This window comes from Trichoplusia ni, chromosome 21 (assembly GCF_003590095.1).
Source record: "Trichoplusia ni isolate ovarian cell line Hi5 chromosome 21, tn1, whole genome shotgun sequence".
NCBI lineage: Eukaryota > Metazoa > Arthropoda > Insecta > Lepidoptera > Noctuidae > Trichoplusia > Trichoplusia ni.
Window position 1 is genome coordinate 116,174 of NC_039498.1, and position 9,272 is coordinate 125,445.

General features: G+C 41.2%; 1 long non-coding RNA gene across 1 annotated transcript; it reads left to right on the top strand.

The window, feature by feature from the left end:
* Nucleotides 1-1,112: 1,112 nt before the first annotated feature.
* Nucleotides 1,113-6,799, top strand: LOC113504301. Its single transcript, XR_003401547.1, has 2 exons — nt 1,113-1,166; nt 5,762-6,799. It is a non-coding gene; the product is annotated as an uncharacterized LOC113504301 (long non-coding RNA).
* The last annotated feature ends 2,473 nt before the right edge of the window (nt 6,800-9,272 follow it).

Genomic DNA, 9,272 nt, shown 5'->3' on the forward strand with positions numbered 1-9,272 from the left:
AAAGCTCAAGTTTCAAGCTTCCAAAGTATTATTAAAAGTTTTCACCTCAATGAAATACCTACGTTGCACGTAGGTACAAAAAATCTAACATAAAAGTACCAAAAAGTACTGTTTATTAATCTAGATATCACTCAATACAGTCAACCTGCGATAACCTATCTGTATCTGTAGATAAATTAAGGTAATCTTATCTAAGTCCGTCCATAACACTTGTGGAGTACCTAAAACATTTTATTAGTTTTTCCTTATCGTACGTAGGTACCTAGGTATTCCAAAATTACGGTTACCGACAGACTACAGCTACGACCAAGTATTGTTGTGGGTGTTGAAACAGTGACAGCGCTTTACAGGGCCCCAATTCGGCTATTTACAATGGCCGATGAATGAAAATTGGCCCACCATGCCACTTTTTGTATTATTTGAAGATTGGATGAACTTACCTAAGTGAAATCCAATTGCAATTTAATTTCATGTTGATCTGAAATATAATAAATTAACAGAGTTGTAATCCCATTCCCTACTGTGTGGCATCGCGAATTTTTTCAGAGAATAAAAAAAAAAGTTTTTTAGTCTATGGCAACTCACAACTAAACGACACTTTCTTTTTTCCCGACTTAACGGCATCGTGATACCTGCCCTGTTTTTCCCACATTTTCCATTGTATCTTCGCTCCTATTAGTCGCAGCGTGATGGTATATAGCCTAAAACCTTCCTCGATGAATGGTATATTCAACACAAAAATAATTTTTCAATTTGAACCAGTAGTTCCTGAGATTAGCGCGTTCAAACAAACAAACAAACTCTTCAGCTTTATATATTAGTATAGATAATATCAGCCTATATAAGTACCACTGCTGGACACAGGCCTCATCCCGTATATATGAGTTTTGGGCATTGATCACCACGCTGACTATGGTTTGGCGATTTCAGTTTGTGATATTTTGAGAATCCAGGTTTCCTCACAATAGTCTTCTTCACATTTCATCAGTAGTGTCTCAGAATAATTTAAATAATATAATACAATATTGTTAGGATAATTAGGAATTGTTTACTGCATTTGGTGACGTCATCTCACGAATGTATATAAGAGGGGTAAGCTCGCCTGACAAGTCATTTGTCGGTTGGCTTTCGCACAGGGCAGTCGTGAGGTGTCGGCGCTATTTGCTGTGAGTCATTTCTTTTGTTGTGATTATCTAGCTGATTTGTGATTGTTATTTGTTGATTAACGGCTGTTTGTCAATTACCATTAAATTTATTTTCTTGAGATTTTGGTTATTTAATGAAATTGTTCAGATATAAGAATAAATCAGTTGTACCTTGTGTTGCTAGCTTGTTTTTTTTAATAAAATTCGGCTTCTGACCCTAAAATCAGAAGTGGGATTCGCCTACATACCCACATAAATTAGATTACAAGATTGGTTTTGAAAAACAGCCGTTAATTCGTACCGACAATGCCACGTTCATCTTCAACCGATTCTGATGCGTCACCGCGCCGCAAAACAAAGCGCAGGAGTAGCAAATCGCGTCGGCACCACCGCAACTCTCGTTCGCGTTCTCGCCGCGATTCCTATTCCCGCTCTCGCCATTATTCTGTTTCACGTTCACGGTCGCGTTCTCGTTGCGAATCGAAGTCGAGTTCCCGATTGCGTTCCCGTCGTGATTCTCGGTTTCGTGTCACACGTTCCCGTAGCCGTGAGGGCGCGATGGGGCATACGTTATCAGCTATCATGTCGCGATTAGATGCTATCGAGGGAAGCGTGGCCAGCACGTCACATACGCCACCACTTGCCGAACATAGCACCAGCCAACGCTGTAATAGTGACGTGCCGTCCGCGGCCGATACGTTGGCCGATGCTCTAAACGCTGTGATAAACAAAGTGAAACCACATAACTACTACGTGTCTAATTTTGATCCGGCGGTTTATAACTTCGAGACATGGTGCAATGAAGTCGAGCGGGCAAAGTTAACAAATAATTGGGGTGATTCAGAATGCTTATCGCGGGTGGCCCATTGTTTGAAAGGGGATGCCAGGACCTGGTTAAATGAATGGGTTACCAGTGATCGTTCTTGGAGCAATTTTATTAAAGAATTTAGATCTTTATGTCCACACAAGCTGGATTACGCAAATATCCTCTTTGAAGTCATGAACACGAACTCTAATAAATTCAATACGTATGCTGAGTACGCCCGGCGTTCACTGCTGCGATTGCGCATTGTTAAAGGTTTAAGTGAAGAACTGATGGTCCAAATAGTTATCCGAGGCATCAATGACGCCCAAGTGCGAGCCGCAGCAGCAAACGCCGATCTAACCATTGATAATTTAGTCACATTCTTAGCCATTTATACCAAGCCTAGCTTTAACAAACCTGATTATCGTGCAAGTTCTAAGTCCAATTTAGTTAATAAACGCAGCAATGCGCCCCCGGGTAGCTCGTGTTACTTATGCGGTAAAGCCGGACATTTGCGAACCAATTGCCCTAAGAAGCGTAAATCTGACGAAAAACCGAATACAGTGTCATGTGCCTTTTGTAAAAAGCTTGGACACGCTGAGGGTGATTGTTATGCGAAGCGACGCGTCGAAGCTTCGAATAATAGTCAACGAAAGGTGAACCTTTGCAAGGAGGCGCATGGCTGTTCGGGGTCTAATGATATTACTACCGCCGTAATCCAGGGCATCCCGGTTGATATCTTAATAGACAGTGGTGCCCTCGACGTGTCCCTAATCTCTTCGGACATTGTAAAACATTTTTCCTGTTCGCGAAAGCCGACATATCGTGTCTTAAAGGGTATAGGTAATAACGGTATTGTTGCTCGCGAGTACGTTACCCTTACTGTGGAGTTCAGTAAAATCTCACTTGAAATAGACTTTGTTGTGGTACCGGCATCATATATGAATACACCAATAATTGTCGGAACCGATGTGCTTAACAGGGATGGCGTTACCTACATCCGAACAAAACACAGCCAATATCTGGCACATGCTTCTAATTCAATTTGTGCAGTCAGCACTGTTAAGCCTGTCGAGCTCTCCGATATCAACACACCTCTTCAAGGTGAGGAATTAAGCCTTTTGATGCAAACAATAAACGATTTTGTACCGTTTTTCATATCTGGTACCGCAACCACGACAGTTACGACGGGTAAAATGCAAATCAATTTGACAAGCGATGTCCCCGTGGCATACCATCCTTACCGCCTTTCTTACCAAGAAAAACTTAAGGTTAGGGAAATAATAAAGGACTTATTGAACAAAAATATAATCAGGGAGTCCACATCCGAGTATGCCAGCCCTATCATCTTGGTAAAAAAGAAAGATGGTGCAGACAGGATGTGCGTGGACTTCAGGGCGCTCAATCGCGTCACTATCAGGGATAGGTATCCCCTACCCTTGATAGAAGACCACATTGACCGCCTTGGGTGCTCAAGGTTTTTCACAGGTCTTGATATGGCCTCAGGCTTCCATCAGATCTTAATAGATGAGGTCTCAGTCCATAAAACAGGTTTTGTTACGCCGGAAGGGCACTACGAGTACCTTAAGATGCCTTTTGGTCTGTGTAATTCTCCTACCGTTTACCAACGAATTATTAACAAGACCCTTAGAAAATTTATCGAGGCAGGACAAGTCCTTGTTTACATCGATGACGTCCTCATAATGAGTATGACAGTTAGCGAAGGTATTAAGTTGTTACGAGAAGTTTTACAGACGTTAACTGAAGCTGGGTTCTCGATAAATCTCCGAAAGTGCTCGTTCCTAACCACCGAAGTGGAGTATCTTGGCCGCATTATTAGTCACGGTCAGGTTAGGCCGAGTCCTCGCAAGATCGAAGCCCTAGTACACGCCCCCGTGCCAAAGAACGTAAAGCAAGTTAGGCAATTTCTTGGCTTAGCAGGTTACTTCCGGCGGTATATTAAAAATTACGCCACAAAGACCGCAAGCATTTCTCGTCTAACCAAGAAAGAGGTGAAATTTCATTGGGGCAGTGAACAAGAGCAAATTCGTCAGGATCTTATCAAAATATTAACAAACGAGCCCATACTTGCAATTTTTGACCCCAAATTATTAACAGAACTCCACACAGACGCGAGTAGCGCAGGTTACGGTGCTGTCTTGATGCAAGTCCATGATGATGGTAGTAAACGTGTGGTGGCTTATTTCAGCAAGGTCACTCAGGGCGCAGAGAGCAGATACCACTCGTACGAGTTGGAAACGCTGGCGGTCGTCAGGGCATTGCAACACTTCAGACATTATTTAATTGGCATTAAATTCAAAATTATCACTGATTGCAATGCACTGAAGTCCACCGAGCGTAAGAAGGATCTGCTCCCACGCGTTGCGCGTTGGTGGATTTAGTTGCAAGATTACGACTTCTCTATTGAATATAGAAAAGGCGTTATGATGTCTCATGCCGACTACTTAAGCAGGAATCCACCCGCGACCCGAATCAACAACATAGAAAGACCATTAAATTGGGCTCAGATTGCACAAGCCGCTGATAATGAAACTCAGGAGCTTCTGCAAAAGCTTAGGGACGGTAGCCTTGACACTCGACGCTATGTGTGCAAAAACGACTTGCTCTACTATCGTTACTCTCCGGTTGGTGAAGAGTCTAGGCTCTTATGTTTCATACCGAAGGGCCACAGGCTCAGCCTCCTACGTATTTTTCATGACGAACATGAGCATATAGGAGCCGAGAAAACGGTAAGCCTTATTCTCAAACATTTTTGGTTTCCCGGCCTTAAGCAATTTGTCAATAAATATACGTCTCACTGCCTAGTGTGTATGTCCAAAAAGAGAGTTCCCCGAGCTCCTCGCCAACCTATCACATCATGGGAAAAGCCTGACGAACCCTTCAACACGATACATGTAGATGTGTTAGGTCCATTGCCAGAGTCGAACGGTTTTAAATTTGTTTTGGTACTTGTAGATGCGTTCACAAAATTTTGTCTACTTTATGCATTGTACCGTCAAGACACTACCGAACTCAAGCGTGTATTTGAAAATGCAATATCACTTTTCGGTGTACCTAAATTGTTAGTCTGTGATCGTGGCCGAATGTTTGAGGCCTCTAGCTTTACGGGGTGGGTACTGGAAATGGGTTGTGATATCCACTATGTAACGCCTGAAATGCACCATGCAAACGGCCAAGTAGAAAGGTACGTTCGAACTGTTTTAAATCTCATTCGTGTTGAGAGCGATAATAAAAATACTACCTGGTCGGATGCACTGTGCAAGATTCAATTAATTTTAAATATAACTAAGCAAAAAACTACACAACTATCTGCCTTAAATTTGTTAATTGGATCCGACGCGACCACTCCTGTCATCCGTGCGCTAGTCCGAGACGTGGCCATCGAAGGTGCACAACCAAATCGTGAGGCCTGGCGGGAGATGTGCAGGGATAGAGCCAGAGGCCTGCTTAAAGAAAATCGAGCAAAACAGGACTCGTACGCGAACCGTCATCGGCACCCTCCCAGGACTTTCCAGGTTAACGACTGCGTATTTGTCATCAAATATTCCCAATCCACCGGAAAACTTGACTCGGGGATGAGAGGCCCTTACCGAGTGACGAAGGTGCTTCCAAGTGGCCGGTATGAGCTCAAGCTATTGGGCGGTGCTCGTGGAAAGACCACGCAAGCAGCTGCGCAGTATATGGTGCTTTGGAAAGGGGAGTGGTGTCCCGAGAGTTGTGCGGCTTTCTTTGAAAGTTAGTAACCGTTGTTATTTTTTTTTATATGCCTAACAAATGTCCTATGTTACAGCTTTTAGGTACGTTCCGTGTGAATTTAAGGAATGTACAAGGGTTTGCCTGGTTACGAAGTATGTCTACGAAATTGTGAAAGATCGGACTTCAGTGTGAGGTCTCGGAGGCAATCCTGGAAGACATGCCGTATGGTGTGTGAGGGCTTAGTCCCGGCAGACACGTGTTACGTGCGGGTTTTTACCCGGCAGACACTCTTTGAGGGTGTGGGCTTAGTCCCGGCAGACACGTTTTACGTGTGGGTTTTTACCCGGCAGACACTCTTTGAGGGTGTGGGCTTAGCCCCGGCAGACACGTTTTACGTGTGGGTCTTTACCCGGCAGACACGCTATGCGTGTGTGGGCTTTGTCCCGGCAGACGCGTTGTTACGCGTGTGGACCTCGGTCCGGCAGACATATCACGTGATATGTGTAGGAAGTGATGTATGAGAGTGCGAGTATATGATCAAATGGAGATGAATGTGTAAGATGAATGTTAGTAGTGACAGATGATTCTCATTTACTCGTATGATTCTATGACAGAGGGCCTTAGTAGCGTGACGTATGAAATGGTAGGCAATATTTTGCAAGTTAACAGCTTAATAAAGCTAACATTTTATTTTAGACGCAGAAGACGGAAACTATGACGATGAGATCGCAGGACCTTCATCAGAGCCTGCAGCTCACGCACCTGCCGCTGACGACGTCACTGCAGACCCTGCTGATAATGTGCCCGAGGACGGCGCACGGTCAGGAGAGGCCGTGTTAGGATAATTAGGAATTGTTTACTGCATTTGGTGACGTCATCTCACGAATGTATATAAGTGGGGTAAGCTCGCCTGACAAGTCATTTGTCGGTTGGCTTTCGCACAGGGCAGTCGTGAGGTGTCGGCGCTATTTGCTGTGAGTCATTTCTTTTGTTGTGATTATCTAGCTGATTTGTGATTGTTATTTGTTGATTAACGGCTGTTTGTCAATTACCATTAAATTTATTTTCTTGAGATTTTGGTTATTTAATGAAATTGTTCAGATATAAGAATAAATCAGTTGTACCTTGTGTTGCTAGCTTGTTTTTTTTAATAAAATTCGGCTTCTGACCCTAAAAATATATATTTATTAGCAATACGAAACACTTTTAGAAAATAATAATATTGGACGGCTTTTCTGTTATCCTCTAGTGTTTGTTATTTTCCTCAAGTCTTCACCGTTTACGTAAATTATAAACCAATATAAAGAATTGTTACAAATACGACGTCACATTAATTAGTTTAGACGACAATTTACAAATCGTGTTGTTTTTGACTAATCTGGAAATTCCTGTGAGGTTCAAACAAAGGTTAATTAAAATCAATTTAATAAATTCAATAACCTTTATTTGGGTTATTTAATGCCGGCAAGTTTTACAACCTTCCTGACTTGAGAAATTTTAAAAGAAAATTATAAAAGTCGTAGTATAGTTAATTCGTTCCCTTTTTTATATGGCAAAACACGTTTGCTGGGACAGCTAGTAATCAATATAAACGGTTAGACAATAAAAACAGTTTATCAAAACAATTCCAGCTCGCAATTTGCTGCGCTAAAGGTCGGTTCACACAAGATAATGAATACATGACATATTGAGGTCCGCTGATATGTAAAGTCCTACCAATACCTCTCAAAATAACACTGTTCTGTGTGAGCAAGCGAGATGCCGCTCTACACTGTGTAATCTGTCCCGCTTCAGCAAATGCGACCGTCTTACTATTAGATCTGGTGGTAGGAATGATGATATCTGATAATGACAAGTTATGTTTGCTTAGTCTTCGAATGTGGTTGTCAACTAGATTTAATATGCAATCAATGCATGTCACCTTATTGGATTTTAATAGATAAAAGCTATGTGGTGAGAAAGAATACAATATTAATAAAATACTTCCTCCTGAGTAAGAGACAGAGTCTAGTGTCAATTTTCTTATTTTTACGTAAGTGTTTAATCCTCCTGTCGCTGGGGCTTTCTCAAACATTAAACTCACATGCACAAAGATACCAAAAACTTATACCGCGGGGACCGAATCCACGACACGTCGCGCAAAGTAGGTCTGCCGTACTAACCTCAATCACTTGGCTATAGAGACAAAATCGTGAAATGTGAAGACAATTTTTTTATGATTCACAACTTTATAAAGGGTCTTTTTTTTGAATGGGGGTAAGTATAAGTAAGCGATAGAAATCGAATTTGTAGATTTGTGTGGGATCGCGCGCTAATTATATCAAAACTTATGAATGTATTATTACTTCTGACGCGTGTTGCAGTTGCGCGATAAAAGCAAAAACAAATGAAACGCGTACGGCGGAGTGTAACTAAACACCTGCATTTATATCTGGAATCAGTTCCAAGAATCTTGCTGTTGTTGATCGACTTAAAAAATAGTTCAAACTTCATATAAGTTGGAGTTATTGAAACATGCGTTGCTTATATTTTAGTGTTTTTCCCCAAAAAAAAGACATCAGACTTGTCTTTTTATTTGTGTAACTCACCTGAGAATGGCCAGATGTCTGTGCTGCTATATGTATATATATTGAAAGTTTAGTCGACTTTTGATCCATAAAAAAATAGTTTATATAATACAATGAGTTCTAAAACTACAAAAAGGGTAAAAATTTCGCCAACCTTATGTAAATATTAAATTCGTCAACTTGTATATTTATGGTTACCTATTTCCAATTCCATTTTTATTGTTCTTCTCTAAAGCTTCCCGTTTCCTAACTTCCGCATTTTCTCATTTAAGTCAAAACACGTGAATATTTATGTAGCACAAAGAGAGACCCTTTTACCGTTGTCTGTAAACAAAAAGGGACGTGTCCTTTGCCCTCTGACCCTTCCACAATGATGTAACCCTTTTACAAACAAAGTAACAACTGTACTTTGTAAATAAAGTAATTAAATACTTTTAATTATGGAACTTTTTGAGGTTAAATGTTCCTTTGATGAATAACTCTCATTTACAAGTGCATAAATTGTAATAAACATTTTCTTTATTCATTTTGATATGAGACCTATCAAGTTTGTAAAGATAACCTAGGTCCGAGTTTGTAGAAGAAATGAAAGACCAAACTGTGACACGCTGAGCGAGCCGACGTTCCCTCTCCCCTGATATTGTTAAGAGAAAAACGTTCTAGATCTTCACAGCTCATACATCTGGTATCTAAATCAAGTGCAAGAATAAAATTCACAAAATTAAGTTCCTAAAGAAACTGACCAATAAAAACAAAACTGGTCTAGGTCGACACTGATAGTCTGGTACAATTGGGCTATAGAATAAGATATTTTCAAAGTAACCTATCATTACCTGACCGCGATTTTAAGTTGTAATTATGTAGTTGTGAACGGCGTCAAAAATGCTTCATCTTCATCTAGCTACAAAAGTTTATGCGTTACAGTCTGAAGACAAGGTAGACGAACAGACCGCCATATGGCTATGGAGATACAGCTTAACTTTAGTAATGGTCTTCCGTTTTGACCCTCTGCGCACAGAACCCTAAAAACCGATATTC